At 45.3% G+C, this 10,000-nt stretch overlaps 5 non-coding genes and 2 pseudogenes across 5 annotated transcripts; all 7 read left to right on the top strand.

Moving 5' to 3' along the window:
• The first annotated feature begins 605 nt into the window (after positions 1-605).
• LOC143499969 (U5 spliceosomal RNA) lies at positions 606-724 on the top strand. Its single transcript, XR_013126505.1, has one exon. It is a non-coding gene; the product is annotated as a U5 spliceosomal RNA (small nuclear RNA).
• A 163-nt stretch (positions 725-887) lies between these two features.
• Positions 888-1,078, top strand: LOC143499848 (U2 spliceosomal RNA). The gene has a single exon (XR_013126443.1). It is a non-coding gene; the product is annotated as a U2 spliceosomal RNA (small nuclear RNA).
• Positions 1,079-1,742: 664 nt separating this feature from the next.
• LOC143499968 (U5 spliceosomal RNA) lies at positions 1,743-1,861 on the top strand. The gene has a single exon (XR_013126504.1). It is a non-coding gene; the product is annotated as a U5 spliceosomal RNA (small nuclear RNA).
• Positions 1,862-2,024: 163 nt separating this feature from the next.
• LOC143499910 (U2 spliceosomal RNA) lies at positions 2,025-2,203 on the top strand (annotated as a pseudogene).
• Positions 2,204-8,096: 5,893 nt separating this feature from the next.
• On the top strand, positions 8,097-8,270 carry LOC143499855 (U2 spliceosomal RNA; annotated as a pseudogene).
• Positions 8,271-8,937: 667 nt separating this feature from the next.
• LOC143499967 (U5 spliceosomal RNA) lies at positions 8,938-9,056 on the top strand. The gene has a single exon (XR_013126503.1). It is a non-coding gene; the product is annotated as a U5 spliceosomal RNA (small nuclear RNA).
• Positions 9,057-9,219: 163 nt separating this feature from the next.
• LOC143499836 (U2 spliceosomal RNA) lies at positions 9,220-9,410 on the top strand. The gene has a single exon (XR_013126437.1). It is a non-coding gene; the product is annotated as a U2 spliceosomal RNA (small nuclear RNA).
• Positions 9,411-10,000: the final 590 nt, after the last annotated feature.

Below are 10,000 nucleotides of genomic sequence, written 5' to 3'. Positions count from 1 at the left end.
TGTGTGTGTGTGTGTGTGTGTGTGTGTGTGTGTGTGTGTGTGTGTGTGTGTGTGTGTGTGTGTGTGTATGTATATATATATATATATATATATATATATATATATATATATATATATATATAATATTATAAAACTTTATTTTTACATTTGTTGGTTGATTTGTCTGTCTGTCTGTCTCTGTCTGTCTGTCTGTGTGAATAAATAAAACAAAGCAGCCAAAAGCGCTCACTCCTTTAAAAAAAACCAGAATAAGTAAGAATGAAGGGGAGTGAGTGGTCTCTGTCTCTCTCACTGCCTTGTCAGCTGGTCACAAATGCAGTGCGAGCGGAGGCCACTCCCCTTTCGGCGGTTTGCAGTTTTCCCTCCGTTTTTGTTCTTTTTTTTTTTTTTTTTTTTTTTTTTTTTTTTGAGATTGTTACTGTTTTTTCCCCTCCTCTCTCTCTCTCTCTCTCCATTATAGCCTGCCAGCCCTGCCTGCCTGCCTGCCTGCCTGCCTGCCTGATGTTGCCAACAAGCCACAGCCCCGCAGGCTCCTCCCTTGTTACCGCGAACAAACGAGCTAGGCTTTAGGTTGGCGTAGCGGGACGCCTGAGCCTACATGGCTATAGCTCGGGTTTCTCTTCATTCACGCACAAATCTTTCGCCTTTTACTAAAGATTTCCGTGGAGGGGAACGTCAAAGAGTCAAATTGATTTTTTGGAGCGCTCTGCCTCCGGGCAGGGCCGCAACAATCTGTACAATGAGAATGTGTATAAACGTAGGGGTGGGCGTGGCACGAAGGGAAGGGTGAGCGTACGTACGGCTGGAAGGAAGGAAGGGCGCTGTCTCCGCGGAGGGGAGGCCTGTGCCGGCGAGGCCGGCGCCCAGGCCAGCGCCCATTTCAGGTTATCGCTTCTCGGCCTTTTGGCTAAGATCAAGTGTAGTATCTGTTCTTATCAGTTTAATATCTGATACGTCCTCTATATGAGGACTTCATATTAAATGGATTTTTAGAACAGGGAGGCGAAACAGGGGCTTGCCCCGTTCGCCCCACGCATCGACCTGGTATTGCAGTACCTCCAGGAACGGTGCACCTTCCTAAACGTGTGGAAAAGAAAGAGTTTGTTGCTGGTTGTATGGTATGATCAGCCTGTTTATTTTAATGAATTTGTAATATGTGTGTGTGTGTGTGTGTGTGTGTGTGTGTGTGTGTGTGTGTGTGTGTGTGTGTGTATGTATATATATATATATATATATATATATATATATATATATATATATATATATAATATTATAAAACTTTATTTTTACATTTGTTGGTTGATTTGTCTGTCTGTCTGTCTCTGTCTGTCTGTCTGTGTGAATAAATAAAACAAAGCAGCCAAAAGCGCTCACTCCTTTAAAAAAAACCAGAATAAGTAAGAATGAAGGGGAGTGAGTGGTCTCTGTCTCTCTCACTGCCTTGTCAGCTGGTCACAAATGCAGTGCGAGCGGAGGCCACTCCCCTTTCGGCGGTTTGCAGTTTTCCCTCCGTTTTTGTTCTTTTTTTTTTTTTTTTTTTTTTTTGAGATTGTTACTGTTTTTTCCCCTCCTCTCTCTCTCTCTCTCTCCATTATAGCCTGCCAGCCCTGCCTGCCTGCCTGCCTGCCTGCCTGCCTGATGTTGCCAACAAGCCACAGCCCCGCAGGCTCCTCCCTTGTTACCGCGAACAAACGAGCTAGGCTTTAGGTTGGCGTAGCGGGACGCCTGAGCCTACATGGCTATAGCTCGGGTTTCTCTTCATTCACGCACAAATCTTTCGCCTTTTACTAAAGATTTCCGTGGAGGGGAACGTCAAAGAGTCAAATTGATTTTTTGGAGCGCTCTGCCTCCGGGCAGGGCCGCAACAATCTGTACAATGAGAATGTGTATAAACGTAGGGGTGGGCGTGGCACGAAGGGAAGGGTGAGCGTACGTACGGCTGGAAGGAAGGAAGGGCGCTGTCTCCGCGGAGGGGAGGCCTGTGCCGGCGAGGCCGGCGCCCAGGCCAGCGCCCATTTCAGGTTATCGCTTCTCGGCCTTTTGGCTAAGATCAAGTGTAGTATCTGTTCTTATCTTATTCACACAGACAGACAGACAGAGACAGACAGACAGACAAATCAACCAACAAATGTAAAAATAAAGTTTTATAATATTATATATATATATATATATATATATATATATATATATATATATACATACACACACACACACACACACACACACACACACACACACACACACACACCTCTGTTTTTATTACAGGACTTTCCTGGGATTTTACAAGGTAAGCGCTTTTTAACACTTTTACACCTATTATCTTAGCTTAGTTTTAAAAAGTAGATAGCTGTGGGTGCCTCCATCATGTCGGCTGCTCGTGCCGGCATGGGGAGGCACCACAGCGTGCGTTTCTACTTAAAAACTAGGGGAGAGGAAAAAGTGACCATGTCAAGACTGGATTTTTCTAGGAAATACATGCAGAAAATTTTGGGTTTTACTCCAACAGCATTTAATTGTATTATTGCTTTGCCACAAAACAAGGGGTTCGATGTGAGCTTTTGCTCGGCTCCCTTATTAAACGATTTCTGGGTTAGACTACAAAAGGTACAAGAACAGTTTAGAATTTTCAATGTGGAAAAACTGACAGACTACACTAGGAAGACAGTAATAGTAAGAATGTTTAATGAAACGGTATGTCCTGAAGACATTTGTGCTTGGCTAAGGAGGTATTGTACTGTAATGGGAGATGCAGTAAAAGTGTTTGATGAAGACGGTATTTGGACTTGTGCTTGGCGGATACCAGTTAAACAGTGGGAAGAGGAACATAGTTACATGGGTTTAAAACATTTGCCACAGACAATAGTACTGGGCGAAAACAGAGGGTACATCTTTTATCAAAATATGCCAAAAGCTTGTAGGAAGTGTGGTGATATGGGACATTTGGCAGAAGCATGTGATAAGAGTTTTTGTGGTAAATGTAGAGAAATTGGGCACACCTTTGAGGAATGCCCAAATGGCAGAAGGTGCAACCTCTGTGGGGATTTTAACCACCTCTTCAGAGATTGCCCAGAATCATTTGCCAACAAACTAAAAAAATCTAAGATGGCCGCCAAGCATGGTGCTGCAGAGGACAAAATGGCTGGGGAGAAGGAGCAGGAAGTGGAGGAGGAGCCGGAGGCGGGGCCGAGTGGTGTGGTGAGCAACCCACAGCCTCCCCAGCAGGGGGCAGACCAGGGGGCCAGCGAGGTGATTACGGGTGAAATAGTTACAGGAGACAAAGAAGGAAGAGAACAGATGCAAGAAACAGGGCAGGAAGAAGTGGGAAGGGAGGATAGAATCATTGAGAATAGGGAGGAGACAGAAAAGGGGGAAGGGGATAACAATGAAATTGAGCAGGGTTTTTTTTGATTCAGGGGAAACAGGGAGCAGTTTAATTACGATGGAGGGGGAGGAAGAGGATAGTGGGGAGGGAGAGGAATTACCGTGTGCACAGGTGGCCAAGAGGACAGCGGAGTCTCCCCTGAACGACCAACGGGAGAAGAAGACCAGGGCGGAGGAGGAAGGAGGGGGGTCGGCGGAATCATCCTCCAGATCATGGCCAGGGGGATCGCCAAACGAAATCTCTTTTCTACATTTTAAACTTAGGTCCACACCCCAAAAGGACAACCACCAGGAGGAGGTGGAAATACAAATGGAGGAGGAAAGGGAGGCGGAACAGCCGGCGACACAAAGAGGACAAAAACGGGAGAGACAATGGAAGAAAGGAAGGAAGATCAAGGAAGAGGCGATATCGGTGGAGCTTGGAGGAGAAACATGATTACATGTAATACGAATAAAGAGTGGTATAGAGGTAAAAAAAGTTCTGAAGGTATGAGCACTTTTAAATTCCCTTTAATGCTGGTTTTATGGCTTAGTCCCCTTTTATCATTATTTATTATGTCCATCAGTATAGCTACAATAAATGTTAGAAGTGTTAGATCTCCACTACGTGCTGAAAGTGTTTTAGGATTTTTAAAGGGAGAATTGGCAGATGTGTTTTTATTACAGGAATGTTCTTTACCCTTTTTAAAGTCATATAAAACATGGGAGGACAAATGGGATGGAGGAAATTCAGTTTGGAGTGGTTCAAATAATAACAAGTCGGATGGTGTGGCAATTTTAATACGAAATACAGGGATACAGGTGAAGGGTTACACGGTGGTGAAAGATGGGCGGGCCCTTTTAGCTGACCTGACATTTTATGGGAAGGATTTTAGGGTTTTAAATGTATATGGTTTTAATGATAAAACTGAGAGGGTGGGACTTTTGGAAGATTTGCAGCCTCACATGACGGGGAGGATCCCACTAATTGTGGGAGGGGATTTTAATTGTGTTTTATCAAAGAAAGACAGGAAAAAGGCAGATGACTGTTTTAAATTAGATATTTCATCAGGGAAACTAAAAGAATTGGTGAGTGATTTTAGCCTAGTGGACTGTTTTAAGAAAATGCATCCAAGGGAGGAGGGCTTCACTTGGTTTAGTAGTGATTGCACCAGAGCCTCCCGGATTGATTATGTTTTTACTAGAGATTGCCCGCCCACGGATGCGACATTGTCTCCTGTGTTTTTTTCTGATCACCTAATGTTAACTTGCACTATGTCTCTCGCCACTGGTGTGACGATAGGGGGAGGGCTCTGGAGGCTGAACTGCTCCTTATTGGAGGATGCGGAGGTAGTGGAAGCCTATGGGGAGCAGTATGGCCTCTGGCAGACCCTCCAGGACTTGTATGACACACACGCACAATGGTGGGAAATGGTGAAGGGCAGGACTCAGACGTTTTTTAAAAAGGTAGGGAGAGAGAAAAAGAAAAAACAAAATAGACAGATGGTGGGGCTGCAAAAAAGATTACAACGGTATTTTAATTTGGTAAATCAAGGTTTGGACTTTGTAGAAGAAATAAAAGAAGTTAAAAAAGAAATGGCGGCCTTATGGGAAAAAAGAAGCAAAGGTGTGATGGTGAGATGTAAAGAGAGGGAGCTAGAAGAAGGGGAGAAATGTACCAGATATTTTTTTAAAAAGATAATGTCTAAGAGTGGGGGTATCACTGAACTGAATAAAGGGGGAAATAAGGTAAGTAAAAATGAAGAGATCTGTGAAGTGGTGGAAGAATTTTACACTCACTTATATGGGAAAAAAGATATTCAGGAGGGAGTAATGAGGGAAGTAGTAGAGTTTCTGGGGAAAAAAATACAAAATCCTGGAGGGTTGGAAGGGGATTTTTCAAGGGAAGAGCTGGACCAGAGTCTAAAAGGGTTCAAAACAAGGAAAGCCCCAGGGGAAGATGGTCTCCCTGTAGAGTTCTATATGACCTTTTGGAACCTTTTAGCAGAAGATTTATTAAAGGTTTTTAATGAGTTTGTACACCTAGAGAAAATGCCTGACAGTTTTAGAGTAGGGATAGTGTCCTTGCTTTTTAAAAAAGGGGACAAGACTGACATTAAAAATTGGCGCCCAATTACGCTTTTAAACTGTGACTGTAAAGTTTTTAGTAAAATTTTAGCACTCAGAATGTCGACAGTTTTAGCGGACGTGATCCACCCGGATCAAGCCTGCGCGGTTCCAGGGCGAAGGATCACGGACAACCTCATACTGATCCGGGACTCCATCTGTTATGCGAGAGACAGGAAAATGCGGCTATTAGTACTAAATTTAGATTTCGAAAAAGCCTTTGATCGGGTCTCGCACCAGTACCTCTTTGAGGTACTGCAAAAGATGGGTTTTCCGGGGAGGTTTTTAAAATGGGTGGGTCTGCTATACAGGGACATCACTAGCAGAATTCTTGTAAATGGGCATCTAACAAAAGCAGTAAATATATGCTCAGGGGTACGGCAGGGTTGTCCTTTATCCCCCCTGTTGTTCGTAGCTGGGATAGAACCGTTAGCAGAGATTTTGAGAAGGGATAAATGGATCAAAGGACTAGACCTACCTGGCGGACTGACAGTTACATGCCAACTCTACATGGATGACGTGACTATTTTATGCAGAGATGTTTTATCAGCTAAGCGAGTTTTAGACCTCACTGACTGGTATGGAAGGGCGGCTGGTGCACGGTTGAATAGAGAAAAATCAGAGGCCCAACTTTTTGGCCCATGGAGGGAAGGCGAATGTGGACTAGATGTAAATCTTAGGAATCCAGCTTTTAAAATTTTAGGGGTACGTTTTGATAAAGATGGGACTGGGAAGACAAACTGGACTGACCTCTTAGGGAAAGTCAGGAAAAAGTTGGGGTTTTGGGGACTGAGGAAACTGACATTGGAAGGTAAAATCTTAATAACAAAAGCAGTGATTTTCCCTTTGCTTTTATTGACCTGTTCTGTTTTTAGTCCCCCAAGACACTTTCTTTTAGGGCTGGATCGCGCCATCTTCTACTTCCTTTGGGGAACCAAGTGGGAGAGGCTCAGACGTGAGGTGGTGAAAAAGAGGAAGGAGAATGGAGGGAAAGGCCTCCCTGATCCTTACCTGTTCTTGGGCAGCCAGTTCGTGGCACTTCATGTCCGACTGGCCTTGATGACGGGACAGAAGAGGTCCAAAGCAGCCGTGACGACGCGTTTCTGGACAGGGTCCTATTTGAGGAGTCTGGGCCTTGTCAAACTGGACCTGAAAACCCCAGTGGCTTTTACCTTATCCCCCGAGCATGTTTTTATAAAAAAGTTTTTAAAGAAATATTCTATAGAAGGGGTGGGTGTGAAGATTTTAAGCAATGCAAAGTTGATTATGGCTTCTGTGCAGGATCAGGAGGAGGTAACCCCTATACCAGGGCTCACGCGGCGGGAGGCCCAGAGGGTGTGGAGGAACGCAGCACACCCTTCCTTGCCGAACAGACAAAAAGACCTGTCCTGGCTTGCAGCTCATGAGGTTCTCCCGGTCCGGGCGGTGATGCACTCCCGGGGCATGGCGGCAACCGCGGTGTGCCCGCAGCCAAGGTGTGGCGTACCAGAGACTGTGAGGCATGCACTCTGGGAGTGCAGAGTGGCGAGGGACCTGTGGGCCACGGTCGGCCCCCTGAAATGCCCAAGCCTACCAGCAGGGGAGGTCCACGCACGAGATTATCGGCTAGCGATAAGCGGGGTGGGTCAGGGGGTAGACACGTTGCCAGCAAAGGAATTTGCAACACTCTGGCTCACCCTAAACAGTGTTAAAGACGCCTTGTGGACCTCCCGCAACCTGCTGGTGGGGAAGCGCGTGACGGTGCCCCTGCACGCTATGCAAACGCTGGCAACATCGTCGCTGCAGGGGTCACCGGGCGTCGACATTTGGAGGAGGGGGCCGAGGCCTCACGCAGGGGGGTCCCCGCCACCACCAGCCGGGGCTCCTGCCGACGCCCCCGGAGGGGAAATGGCACCTGAGCGGGGACAGCAGGCTGGGGGAGGATCTCCGCTGGGCGCAGAGGGGGGTGTGTGTGCACCAGCTGATCAGGGCCCCGGGCCTTCCCCCGCCACTTCCTCGCTATTCAGCGCAGCTCAAATTGGGGACTTGATGAACAGAGACTTTTTGACACGCTGAATAGGTTATGTTAGTGAGAAGGACTGGCCTTGGGTTATGGCCTCATGAGTCATTCTTGTATGTCTTATGGGCCTTACTGGGTTTTTATGTGATATCTTTTAAAGTGTACGGCTGATGACTTTTGTTTTGTTATGGGATGGTTTTACCAGTGTTTTTTTTCTACTCTAGTGTGACCATAAAGAGTTGATGGTTTTAAAAGAAGACACGGACAGTATGTTTTAATAGATGTTTTATTGTTCATGGTTTTATTTACTCACTCATTTATGTATTTATTTATTTTATTTATATTATTAATTCATCTGGTCAAGTCCTTTTATGTATCAAAGTGTGTATACAGCAGGCTGAGAGGCGATCAAGGCCCTGCTTCCATGTTTGTGGTGGCCATGTGTACATGAAAAAGATGATGATGTCATCCGTCTGGGCCGTCCTACCTCCTCTCGAACCCTGGGGGAAAAGACTAAATGCATGCTTATACAGGATGTATACAGGAACATACATGATGGAATGTATTCTTTACATGTTAAATGTGATGTACAGAATGTTTAAGAGTCAATAAACCACGTCAACTCAAAAAATCTGTTCTTATCAGTTTAATATCTGATACGTCCTCTATATGAGGACTTCATATTAAATGGATTTTTAGAACAGGGAGGCGAAACAGGGGCTTGCCCCGTTCGCCCCACGCATCGACCTGGTATTGCAGTACCTCCAGGAACGGTGCACCTTCCTAAACGTGTGGAAAAGAAAGAGTTTGTTGCTGGTTGTATGGTATGATCAGCCTGTTTATTTTAATGAATTTGTAATATGTGTGTGTGTGTGTGTGTGTGTGTGTGTGTGTGTGTGTGTGTGTGTGTGTGTGTGTGTGTATGTATATATATATATATATATATATATATATATATATATATATATATATATATAATATTATAAAACTTTATTTTTACATTTGTTGGTTGATTTGTCTGTCTGTCTGTCTCTGTCTGTCTGTCTGTGTGAATAAATAAAACAAAGCAGCCAAAAGCGCTCACTCCTTTAAAAAAAACCAGAATAAGTAAGAATGAAGGGGAGTGAGTGGTCTCTGTCTCTCTCACTGCCTTGTCAGCTGGTCACAAATGCAGTGCGAGCGGAGGCCACTCCCCTTTCGGCGGTTTGCAGTTTTCCCTCCGTTTTTGTTCTTTTTTTTTTTTTTTTTTTTTTTGAGATTGTTACTGTTTTTTCCCCTCCTCTCTCTCTCTCTCTCTCCATTATAGCCTGCCAGCCCTGCCTGCCTGCCTGCCTGCCTGCCTGCCTGATGTTGCCAACAAGCCACAGCCCCGCAGGCTCCTCCCTTGTTACCGCGAACAAACGAGCTAGGCTTTAGGTTGGCGTAGCGGGACGCCTGAGCCTACATGGCTATAGCTCGGGTTTCTCTTCATTCACGCACAAATCTTTCGCCTTTTACTAAAGATTTCCGTGGAGGGGAACGTCAAAGAGTCAAATTGATTTTTTGGAGCGCTCTGCCTCCGGGCAGGGCCGCAACAATCTGTACAATGAGAATGTGTATAAACGTAGGGGTGGGCGTGGCACGAAGGGAAGGGTGAGCGTACGTACGGCTGGAAGGAAGGAAGGGCGCTGTCTCCGCGGAGGGGAGGCCTGTGCCGGCGAGGCCGGCGCCCAGGCCAGCGCCCATTTCAGGTTATCGCTTCTCGGCCTTTTGGCTAAGATCAAGTGTAGTATCTGTTCTTATCAGTTTAATATCTGATACGTCCTCTATATGAGGACTTCATATTAAATGGATTTTTAGAACAGGGAGGCGAAACAGGGGCTTGCCCCGTTCGCCCCACGCATCGACCTGGTATTGCAGTACCTCCAGGAACGGTGCACCTTCCTAAACGTGTGGAAAAGAAAGAGTTTGTTGCTGGTTGTATGGTATGATCAGCCTGTTTATTTTAATGAATTTGTAATATGTGTGTGTGTGTGTGTGTGTGTGTGTGTGTGTGTGTGTGTGTGTGTGTGTGTGTGTGTGTATGTATATATATATATATATATATATATATATATATATATATATATATATATATAATATTATAAAACTTTATTTTTACATTTGTTGGTTGATTTGTCTGTCTGTCTGTCTCTGTCTGTCTGTCTGTGTGAATAAATAAAACAAAGCAGCCAAAAGCGCTCACTCCTTTAAAAAAAACCAGAATAAGTAAGAATGAAGGGGAGTGAGTGGTCTCTGTCTCTCTCACTGCCTTGTCAGCTGGTCACAAATGCAGTGCGAGCGGAGGCCACTCCCCTTTCGGCGGTTTGCAGTTTTCCCTCCGTTTTTGTTCTTTTTTTTTTTTTTTTTTTTTTTTGAGATTGTTACTGTTTTTTCCCCTCCTCTCTCTCTCTCTCTCTCCATTATAGCCTGCCAGCCCTGCCTGCCTGCCTGCCTGCCTGCCTGCCTGATGTTGCCAACAAGCCACAGCCCCGC

Source organism: Brachyhypopomus gauderio, unplaced genomic scaffold (genome assembly GCF_052324685.1).
Source record: "Brachyhypopomus gauderio isolate BG-103 unplaced genomic scaffold, BGAUD_0.2 sc136, whole genome shotgun sequence".
NCBI classification, from domain to species: domain Eukaryota; kingdom Metazoa; phylum Chordata; class Actinopteri; order Gymnotiformes; family Hypopomidae; genus Brachyhypopomus; species Brachyhypopomus gauderio.
The sequence above is the reverse complement of the archived record's forward strand: the minus strand, read 5'-3'. Positions and strand labels throughout refer to the sequence as shown.